This window comes from Mercenaria mercenaria, chromosome 16 (genome assembly GCF_021730395.1).
Source record: "Mercenaria mercenaria strain notata chromosome 16, MADL_Memer_1, whole genome shotgun sequence".
Classification (NCBI taxonomy): Eukaryota; Metazoa; Mollusca; class Bivalvia; order Venerida; family Veneridae; genus Mercenaria; species Mercenaria mercenaria.
In genome coordinates, this window is record NC_069376.1 from 31,874,246 (window position 1) to 31,886,772 (window position 12,527).

The following is a 12,527-nucleotide window of genomic DNA, read 5'->3' on the forward strand; positions in this document are numbered from 1 at the left end:
TTAATTACTGATTACTGAAAAATACAGTTTTATCAATTCTGACACAATAAAATACATGCCTACTTACGATAACAACTGCATGTAAAATTATTTCCATTTTATATTAGTTTTCTTGATATACATGTAGTAAATTCATTTAGACATGGCTGCCGCTTCAAGTGAAAGTTATCATTGAAACACCAATTCATGTTTTTCAGATTCAAGTGATGCATGCATTTTAATACATGTCTGCTTAAAGTCTTATGAGATTTATAAATGCGTATGTTTAATAATTTTATTAACAAGAATTAATTCAACATGGTACAAAATGTTCCCTCTGATAAAATTTTGACAAATTGAAAAGGGGCGTGCTTCAATAAAAGATAAAACATGAAACTTATCACGGTATTCGCATGTGTTTCGATTTTCATTTGAAATGGTTTAAAAGTGTACAAAAACTTAGTCTAGCAAGGTTAAGATGTAGTTCTAATATTGATAATTCCAAAAAGGGTTATAAATCAAGAAACAGAAGAACTATGATAGTCCTAAATCACTCAAACAACTTTGATCTTTGATATTTGTGATGGTCCGTAGTATATTGACATAAAACATAGTGTGTTCAGTATAAAGCAGCAGGGAAACCAGACATATAAGATATATGACTATGCTGTTATCATTAAAGAAATAGAGATAAAATACTTTAAATCTAACATCAAGTTCTGTACAGAAAGATTTTCTTTCGGACAGATTGAAGTATAGACCTTTTTACCCAAGCTACGGTAACTATGCAAATTCCACGAATGTTTTGATTTTAACGCGCATGCGCTCTTTACGTGTGACAAAAAGACTCTCAACGATATGAAAACCTACACAAAATCACCATTTTATTACGAATTGTTTTGCCACTATAAGGTTGATTTCAGTCAAGTAATTTATTATACAGTATGCTTTGATTAAAGACATGTATGTTTTTAATCATATCTTACCTGAAAAGTCTGCTTTATTTATATTTTCGTCAGAAAAGAACAACCATTTCCAGTCCATTTCCACACATCTTACTAATATAAAACGTGTTCCTTACACTTAAAGTTTAAAAATGTCATATTTGAGTGTAGGACAAAATCCCCTGCGGACAAACCCCCTTCGCTCATTTTTGCATAGGCGGACAAAACCCCCTTCATCAGTTTTACAAGGAGGACAAAATCTCCTTCGCTGAATTTTACAAAGAGGACAAAAACCCCTTCATGTTTTTTAAAGGAGGACAAAACCCCCTTCGCGTTTTTCACAAGGGTGACAAAAGAAAACGCGAAGGGGGTTTTGTCCTCCTTGTAAAAAGCGCGAAGGGGGTGTTGTTCACCTTGTAAAATTCTGCGAAGGGGGTTTTGTCCTCCTTGTGAAAAAGATGAAGGGGATTTTGTCCGCCTTTGCAAAAATGAGTGAAGGGGGTTTTGTCCGCAGGGGATTTTGTCCGGATTGATGTACTTTAATGCATCCGGTCATCAGAACGCACTCAGATTAATATATCACGTGGCGGAGCCCGGTTAGCGGGGACAGGTGTTCTACTTACATTCTTCATCTGTTGTTAAACGATGTTCCTATTCTTTGCGGAATCAAAGTTTATCTTAATTTTCTATTAATTTACGGGTAACGCACGATACATTTTCGATTTGAAAATGATACAGCATGTAAACATAGAGATAAAAAATAGAAATTTATATTAGGTATTTTCCTTCAAAATGTAGTAATTGTCCTTCGTTTGATTCATATCTTACGAATTTAGATTTTTTAAACCGCTTTCATCGTTATAGAAGGAAATGTCCATCAAAGTTCCAAAGTACATTCTTATAGATTTTAAAATACTAGTCTAGATATCACGTAAAGTGTTTATTTTTGATTCACAAAACAGCTCCGCCACGTGATCTATTAATCCGAGTGCGTTCTTATTATGGCATTGATGACCGAAGGCATTAAAGTATGTCACATCAAAGCCATCTTATATGCTTCAGTAACTTTTATGTTCCACTCTAATTAGGGGACACCATCGAAATTAAGTTAGGGTCTTGATTACCTAGGTGACCTATATTTTATCAAGCCATTTGCATAATAGTTCCGTAATAATTTCCGGTAGCAACTTCAGTGACGTGGAGCCATGACCCCTATGTAGATATTATTCAAGTCGGAGAAAAATATATACAACAACTATTTGAAGTTGTGGAAAAAAATAGATGAAATGAAAGAAAATATGACATTTTTAAATGTAAGGAACAACTTTTATATTTGTATGATGTGTGGAAATAGACTGGAAATGTTTATTCTTTTCTGACGAAAATAAGAATAAAGCAGGCTTTTCAGGTAAGATACAATTAATAACATACATGTCTTAAATCAAAGCATACTGTACAGTAAATTACCGACTGAAGTTATCTTTATAGTGGCAAAACAATTCGTAATATAATGATAATTTTATGTAGGTTTTCTTATCGTCGAGCGTTCTTTTGTCACACGTAAAGATCGCATGCGCGTTAAAATCAAAACATCCGTGACATTACATAGCGACCAAAAGTTTGTGTAAAAAGGTCTATATAAAGGTTAATTTTGATTGACAGGAATCTGTAAGTGGAGTTGAGTTAATAAAATAGTTTAACAGACTGTCTGACGTACAGACTGGGTCTTCGTAACTTTGGCATAAGAATAGCAAGTCCGAATAATGGCACCACTGACGATTATATCAATGTATATTGAAATCCCACACGAACGCATGGAAATCTCCTATATAAGTGACCCCCCCCCCCCCAAATACCAGACTTTTTAATCCCCAATATACAAGATCCTGTCTGGTCCACTCTGATAAGGGTCCATAAAACCCCTGTAGACTTGACATGTAGCCTAATTATTGTCAGAGAATCATAAATTTTATTGCCTACAGGTAAATTGGTTATTTCCTGTGTTTTGCATTTTATTAATTGAAATGCTGTTTTTGTTTTTTTTAGTCTTTTTTCAGAATGTACACAAAATTATTTTAATTGATAAGATACTAATTTTGATTGCTCAGTCATGTTGAGTTATGTCCTGGCTAATTAAATTATAACTCTTATAGCAAAGCAATTCTCACTATAAAATAATTATTCAAAACTTAATAAGAGACATTACAAGTTTGTTTACTCAATGATTTTGATCTGTTTATCAAAAGTAACAAAATAAAAACGAAAAAAAGATAATTGCTGGATTTTATTAGAAATTAAAGAAGCGTTCAGTTGCATTTTTAATAGATAAAGAAGGTATATAGACAGAAGGATGTTATATATTAAAAATGCTTAATTCCTCTTGTGTTGTCTAAATAATGTTAACTTTCTTTTATGTATAATAAAATCCAGCAATAAAGATATATCATTGTTCAAAATACACATTCATTTATTACTTCTAACAGCTATGTGCCTGAATGCATTTTTTATATTTTTGGTAATAAAAAACAGCAATAATGCGATGTAATTGTTAAAAAACTTATACTTTATTAAAAATATGATAAAACACTGTTGTATCTTATCACTTTGTTTATTTAGCCCTAATTCAATCAAGCTTTCTAAACTCGTTATAAAGGTGAGAACTGATTTGCTATAAAGGTGAGAAATATCACCTGCAATTTATTTACTGCACAGTAGCTATACAGTAGCTTATTATGATAAACAGAAGCAAGTCTACCAATGGTCCTGACTTGTGTATTGGCCCTTATCGCCAATACGCAGACCTTATCATCTCCATAGGCCACATACCAGGCATACCAGAATCAGTGTCTTTAATATGTGACTTATGTATCGTTTGACATGTTAAAATGCCTTTTATTTTTGTTGACTTTATCTTTTCAAATACTACATTGCAGTGAAACAATGATAACCGAAACATTTCATGAAAATGATAGCCATAATGTTTCTGTAACAACCTAAAACAAAACAAAAAAAAACAAAAAAAAAAAAATATAAAAAAATAAATAACTTCTCTTAAGTTAAAAAAAATTGAATTACATTAGGCCTACCTTACCTTTTTTAAACCAAACACTCTTTTTCCTACTAGAGCAAAAATACTAAGATAATTTGTATCTAACAGTAGATGGTCTGCTGTTTGTAAGGTTATTTGCCAGTACCGGGCATCATTAACTCAAAGATGGCTGCTTCCACGATGATACAAAAAATTACTTGTTTGTTGAAAACATCCACCCGAAAATCATCCAAGTTAAGATGCTTAAACCATGTCTAGTCTTAGCATTTGTTTACGTAGCTGCCTTAGAGCTGTTGTTGACCAGAAAAAAATATCCATACAATTCCTTTGCTTTGGAGTGCAAGGCTAATCATATCTCAGGTGTTCAAGTGTTTTTAAGTGTTAAAACATTCATATACAAATGGTATTTTATGTATATAAGAATATATACGAACAAGCATATAATTTGCTTCTATTGACGGTTTCCAAAGTTGATAAAAGTCGAGAAGCAGTCAATGAAATAACAAGGTAATTCTGTATCATAACGAACACAAAGTTTGCTGTCATGTTTATTATAATCACTGCATTTACAGAGAACACTTAAATATATTTGCGAAATACTTGTTATACATCCTCGCCTCAATTTTCTTACACACTTAAGGTTAAACTAAGAGCTCTGTGGATGTAGGACACGGATGTTTGTATCCTGTAAGAAAAGGTACTTTGCCAATTTAGTCTAAACCATAAATGGACCTTGTAAAGGGCATGCTGCTTTGTTTAAAGTATAATATAACCAGTAAAGAACAAAGAACCTTAACTATTCGACCTTTAAATGTGACCTTGCATTCCCTTTTGAATATTCATCCTTGTTTAACTTTCCCCTTCAACCCCCCTACCCCACACCCTTTCTACCATTTACCCCTCCCTCTCCCTCTATCTATATTTTGCATTAATATCAAAATGTACTTAGTGGATTTTTGAAGCAACTCGTCTGTAACATTTTTCCGTTACAGCCTCTTTTTGTTCTTTGCAAATGCGTTACTCTGATGCTGCGTTTGTGGTGCTCTATGCTTCCGAGAAATCTACCCTTACCAATTATCTTTTATGTTATGTTGAATGGTTTTGCCACATTATTTAATTATCAATCCATAAATACAGAAGTTAAAGACCAAACAAGAAAAAAATAAGTTAAATTTTTGGCCCCTGAGTATGTTAAGTAAATTCAATCTACATCCATTTATAAAATGGTAGATACTAAATTTTAGACTTGCCTGTGACATTGACCTTTCAGCTAGGAGTCTAGGTCTTGCAAGCAGCACATTGTCAATCTAAGCCAAATGTAATATCCATTCTTTCACACAAAAAGGTATATATCGGACACGTTTGTTAACGTACAGGTGACATTTACCTTTAAGAAAGATGTCTGTGTATTGTGTGCGACATATGGTATAACTTATGGTGCAGGATTATCCCGAGTTATTTGAATATCAATGCAGTCAGAAAAGTCATAGAACGGAAAATAAAATTGATCTTAAAACTTAGACCTCTAAATGCGACATTGACCTTTGTGATAGTGTTATAATAGAGAAGTTTGTGCCTAGTTATTTGAATATTTATACATGAATACACGGAAGTTGGTAGCACTTTTTCTATATGAACCCTAGTTACTAGTGTTGGGGTTGCTGCATAAAGAAACAAATTGTTGCCTTTTGTACCATTAGGCGTATTGGTTGGAATAACAGTCATACAAAAACAGAATTCCTTCACAAAAAAAAACATAATTGTGATGCCGCTTTTAAATATTATATGATATAATATAACATTTGATAGTAATTTATTATCCGTAGGTTGCTACATGTGATAAAAATTATTGCTTTACTTTTGAATTTTATATAGTAAAGAATCCTAATATTCACATATTAACATGAATAAATAGTATCAGATCTGTAAAATAACAATGTGTAAATCTGTTCCCATGGTTATAATAAGAAATCATGTTAGGAGCATTTTAGTAATGTACATTAAATGTTTGAAAAATAAGCTACAACCATTTCGGACTAAATATCAAAAGTAAATAAACACGAACATTCTAGCATTAACATTTTATGGACGAAGAAAGCCTTCAATTTAACACAATTTAACCCAAGAATTGGAAAGAGTCCATAATCAATGATATGTTTACGTAATTTTTTATTGATCCTTAGCATAAAACACACATTAATTACATATATATTTAAGATCCATACTTTTACCTACACTTTACGTTGTATAAGCTGGCACAAAGTAAAAAGTGACAATATATTAGTGATTCTACACTAAAAACAACATTTTTAGGCTTCTTTGCAATTTTCAATCTGCTATAACTTTTGAACCGATCCTCCAATTAAGCTGAAAATCGGAGTGCTGCATACTATTTTTAAATGACATGGCGATTGCTTTTTACAAACTGATGAAAAAACTTCTTTTACAATTGTATTCAATTCTCATTCCTTCTAGAATACCAAAACTACAATCTATCAATGTAATCAAAATGAACAATATTCAAAATAAAGCAGTTATTAAAAACACACGTATAATGAAAAAGAAATCAGGTGTTAAATACTCTGATAATTACAAGCAGCAGAATAAAAGAAATGTTTATGAAACTAGAATATTTCTTAAAACGAAAAATAGAGGTAATAGTTTCCACACTGCACTGTGGTTAGTAAGTCTGCGTGCCAGACTAAAGTCATTAAAAAACAAACTTTCATATTTTTCATATCTTTTCAGGTAGCTTTTACGTAAACAACGATTTCCTCTGTTGGTACTGCTTAAGTAGCTTAAGTGCATGCAGACGGCAAAGAATACAAACAACATTCACTTTATATTTATAACAATTACTAACAAGGCGATCAGTACCAATGATGGATGCTCCCCGAAATCACTGCACACAAGGGGCTTTTCAGTCACGGAGGCTATGTTAAGAAAAAAGAGTACTTGGTACCTTTAATACTTTTTGAGCTATCCTTCCGAAAAGAAGTGTGACTGACTGCCAGACGGACAGAAATACGGACGGATGGTCAGACAGACGGTCAGACAGACGTACAGACGGACAAGATGGCGACAATATTCCCCCGTTTGAGAAGCATAAAAATGGTTTCTTTTTCCTTAGGTTGATTTCTATATATATCTTTAACCTAACAACAAACATCTGTATAAAAAAGAGCCGTTTGTTAAACACCATGACGGCTTTTCGGAAGCAAAAACGTAAGTGTTGACCTTAGAAAAAAACAACTAGTACTACCTCATCTACTGACTACATGCAACAGTCCTATTTATATAAATAACCAGAGCGCTCTTTGGATATTCCACATTGACCTCTGATCTACAAACACCCAAAACAATTGGGAACATCTACTGATCATGGATAAACATCCTAAGAAATTTGACGGGCGTAGGCTAAAAAACTGTTGTGTTATTGAGCGGAAACCGTTTCCAGGTTCAAGGTCACTATGTAGTCATTGAGCGGAATCTATTTTCAGTCTTCAGGCTCTTGTGACTTAGACAACTGACCTACCGATACCCAATATAGAATAAATCCTCTACTGACCATATGCAATCATCCAATGAAAATTAACAACTTTAGAACAAAACAATGCTTTAGTTATTGAGCGGAAATCTATTTTAGTCTAAAGGTCTCTGTAATATTGACCTTTCACCCACCGATTCCAAATCAATAAGGGTCATCTTGTTACCACAGGCAATAATGCTATGAAGTTTCATTGATGTAAAAGTAAGCACTCTTATGTTATTGATCGAAAATCAAATGGTCTGCCCAATGTTAATGTGCAAAACAATATACACCCTCTCCGAAGGGGCTGGAGGGTGGGGATTGCATAATAATAAATGTATAACAACGTTTTGAAACTGCAACATCTTTAAGTCTTAGAAAATCTATAACAAGTATTCTCTTTATCATATTTGTATATGTGAATGAAATTATTATGAAATATGTAATCAATCGTTTACGAGTTTATGTTTCGTTAAAATACTGGTAATTTCAGAATGACAAACAATACAAATATTTAAAACACAATTTCTACCAAGATTTGTTGGACGTAGGATAGTTTTAAGAACACTGTTGTAATATACGTGGAATGCAAGATCACAAACATGTACATTACGTAAAACAACTATACACTGTAGACAATATGGCACTGTACGTAAAATATTAGGCAAATGAGCAAACCACGGCTACTAAACGCTAGCGCCACCACCAAATTGTGGTGATAACGAAAAGAGCTATCGACATTTCCGTGGTGCAGCTATCGCCCGTTTCTACTGGTAAACACATGAGTAAAATTTATATTTTATCTTATATTTTTATTGATAGAACTTTTTTCGAAAATCGGAGAATGTAGTTCCGCGTAACAACACTTTTACTACAGGTTGGCTGTAATTTCATTAAAATAATATGCAAATTGTGGTGTCAGGAGCTTTTCTCCCGAATCTGACAGTGGCACATTTTCATATCGGCCAGTATTCGAACACCATTCTGATGAATAGACACACTGTAAGAACATACCTGCGCATGCAAATGGTGCAGAAATGATAAATAATTATATACGCACACATCATGAATAATTGAATCTCGGGTTAAAAGAAATATACCAGGATTTTTAAAAGTGGTGGCGCTATAACTCTAGTGATGGCGCTATACAGTAGTGATGGCGCTGTTACGGCATTCAATAATACGAATTGCTGACGCGTCCGGAACAAAACAAACACAATATTCTCCTCTAACTGATAATTTTCCTGCAAGGAATTTTGTTACTAAAGAAAGAAAAACACGATCAAAGTTTATTTACCTTCATGAAACATTCTCTATCCAAGAAAAAAAAGAACAAAATACTCACAGACCCTTGGGACTCTTGTAGTCAAAGTAAATATTTTCCTTTGTTTAAAATGTTAATGTAGAATTATTTCTAACCTTTAAATATTGTACTTAAATACAGTCGTAAGTGTACTTTAAATTCAGGTCAAGATAAATAATAGCTATACCTTTATTTCAAACAAAGATTTGTGTCCAGGAAATAATTTGAAGATAGTGTAGAATTTATTTTTTATATTAAGATTCTGAAAGTTACTTCCCTTTGTTTTTATACGTCGTTTGCATGTCATTATAAACAAAATACCTTACTTTCACAATTCTTTCTGAAATGTGAGTACAGTACATTTTCAATTCCAATCGATTAAATATGATTAATCAATAGAGCTTAGATGTACAATCTGAATCCATAAATATGTAGATTATTTTGCGATCATATAGAGGTTACTACATGTATTTCGTTTAGAAACGTAATTTGTGTATAGTGTGGGATAGATTGATAACATCGATTATTGTAGAAATTTCCGTGGCTTGCAGACAGACATTTTCATAAATTAAAATTGAATATATTAGCCACTAATCATATACAACAGCGCCACCACTACTGTATAGCGCCACCACTTTCAAAAATAGTCGTGTTTTAACTTTTTACTGTGTTTTTCGTAATTCTTTGGTGTATGGGAATACGTGTAATTCATTTCTACACCTTTTGCATGCACAGGTATGTTCTTACAGTGTGTCTATTCATAGGAATGGTGTTCGAATACTGGCCGATATGAAAATATGCCACTGTCAGATTCGGGAGAAAAGCTCCTGGCACCACAATTTGCATAATATTTTAATGAAATAACAGCCAACCTGTAATAAAAGTGTTGTTACACGGAACTACATTCTCCGATTTTCGAAAAAAGTTCTATCAATAAAAATATAAGATAAAATATAAATTTTACTCACGTGTTTACCAGTAGAAACGGGCGATAGCTGCACCACGGAAATGTCGATAGCTCTTTTCCTTATCACTACAATTTGGTGGTGGCGCTAGCGTTTAGTAGCCGTGCAAACATGATTTTGTATTGCATTAAACAACAAAGTAGTATAAATGAAAATGTTTTGCATTTGATAACATGTAATAAATATTTTGGCACTGTCTTATCTATAGACAAACTAAATATAACAGATCAGTATTGCATATGAATAATATCATTAAAAGAGTGATGACATTTTAGATTAATATCTCATTGTATAACTGCAGTTTATGTAAAATATCTTAACCTTTTCAATGCTGACAAAATATTTTGAAACAATCTGCATATATAGATATTAAATACAATATAAGTGGCTGTTATATTTACCCCTTACGATTTTAACATAAAGCGATTTTACCTCTCTTTCGTTGTATGTGAATTATTCGAGTGCCAAGCGGTAGTAAACAACATTTTAAATATGATAAATAGTCGTACTTACGTATGTGCTGGGCTTAAACACTTGATCTTTATGATTGAATTTAATCAGTTATGCTTCAGCAGTAACATCATAAAAATACGACATAAAATTATGACGTCATACAAATGTGACGTCATACAAAAGAGAAGATCGTAACACAGGATCAAAGAACAAGATATGTACTTTTTACATTTGATTATACTATTCATAAATAGTTTAAGATCTGTAAGGTTATTAGGTTATAAATACTTCCATTGAAAAGAAACAAATATCAAAAAGTTCCGTATCGCTGAAAAACTTTTCAAACCGTGGGGTTTAATTGGAATAGCATATGACCCGAATACTGAGTTGAAAGTGTAATACTGTAAAGTCCGAATTATTTGCGTTGTTAGAATTTAGATAATGAATCTGCACCAATTATTTTTCCAACTAATAAACTATCGGCATTGTAACGCATCCGACCTCCTGAATATATTTCATTAACTAATAAAATATAGGAACAAATTATTATTCCTATATTCAAATTAGTTACTACAAAAAACTTCGAAGTACAGATAAGAAGAAAGTTTGTTATTTGGCACACCTCAAAATTGCAAATGCTTTGCGTATTTTGCACAATTAAACTAGAGCTGTCACAGGAGAGACGAATTTTACCCCCACAAAACGGCCTCGTCACAGGAGTAAGCCAATGCCAAAGTCGAATATCAAAATCAATAGGGTTCTTTTGCTAGTCCTGATCAACCTCTCTATTAGGTTTTCTCTTTATCATATTTATATATGTTAATGAAATTATTATGAAATATGTAATCAATCGTTTTCGTTTTTATGTTTTGTTAAAATACTGGTAATTTCAGAATGACAAATAATACAAATATTTAAAACACAATTTCTACCAAGATTTGTTGGACGTAGGATAGTTTTAAGAACACTGTTGTAATATACGTGGAATGCAAGATCACAAACATGTACATTTGTGTAAAACAACTAAACCCTGTAGACAATATGGCACTGTACGTAAAATATTTGGCAAATGAGCAAACATGATTTTGTATTGCATTAAACAACAAAGTAGTATAAATGAAAATGTTTTGCAGTATAAAATAGTGTTTAAAAAGCTTTCATTTAGTCATTGTTTCCATTAAAAAGAATCTGTCACTGGTGTAGGTATGGATGGAAACATGAGGTTGTCGGGTAACTGTATTTGCGGTAACCCGGCAGAGCCTCGTTACTGCCTTAACAGTTACCCTCGAGCCAGGTATTTCCATCCATTCTTTCAAGCAGTGAAAGATTCTTATAGTCTATAATAGATTTCTTCAGAACATATTCACAAATAGGCCGACTATAACTGTTTCCGGACTAATTTACAAAACAATGAATCCGAAGTGTTACATGCCTTTAACGTTAAAGGTGGTCAGACATATATGAGCAACATATTATAACATTTTTTTTTCTTATATTCGGTTTGAAGTTTATTTAAGGAAAAAAGCTCCGTGACATAGAATAAAATCCCTATTAGATAATAAATGTATAATAATTTTATGAAGTTTGTAATCATCTCCCCTTCATATGGAAATATTCAATATAAATTTGATTTTGCATTTGTATTAAGTAGATATTGGGACCTTTCAATAAAATGAACTAAAAGTCAACTTTTAAAACCATGCGTAGCTTCCTAATTCATTTTTCTCTATATAGTTTGTTTGCACAACCAATATATAAAGTTTCCTTGAAATAAAAACATATATCTAGAAAAATAATATATTGTTCCCAGATAAATTCATGGTGGCATATTTCTGCCGCTATCGCGATATTTCAAAAAGTTATCTTGATAAAGCGAAGATTTCTGGAAAGATTGTATCAACAGTCGGACGTTTCCTGGAATTATTATTGCGATAATTTTCTAACGTCACAACACGTCTGACGTCATGTTCGTTTACGCGTGTCTGTTTCCTGCGCTGAGATATAAAAAATGTTGCAAAATGCATATCTCAACGTAATTAAGCATAAAATAAAAAGAAAATTTGTTTGTTTTTCTTGAATATAGAATATCTCATCTCATTGTGAGAAAATTTTCATATTTTCGCGCTACGCGCTCATGAAAATATTTGAAATTTTCTCACATCTCAGTGAGATTTATTCCATATTCGCTCAAAGTAAACAGATATCCTCTATATCTTGATATTTCCAACTTTTCTGAAAACTTTATCTCAATATCCTAAAGTTTCCTGGAAATAAAAAGCATATATTGATAACAATAATTTATTAC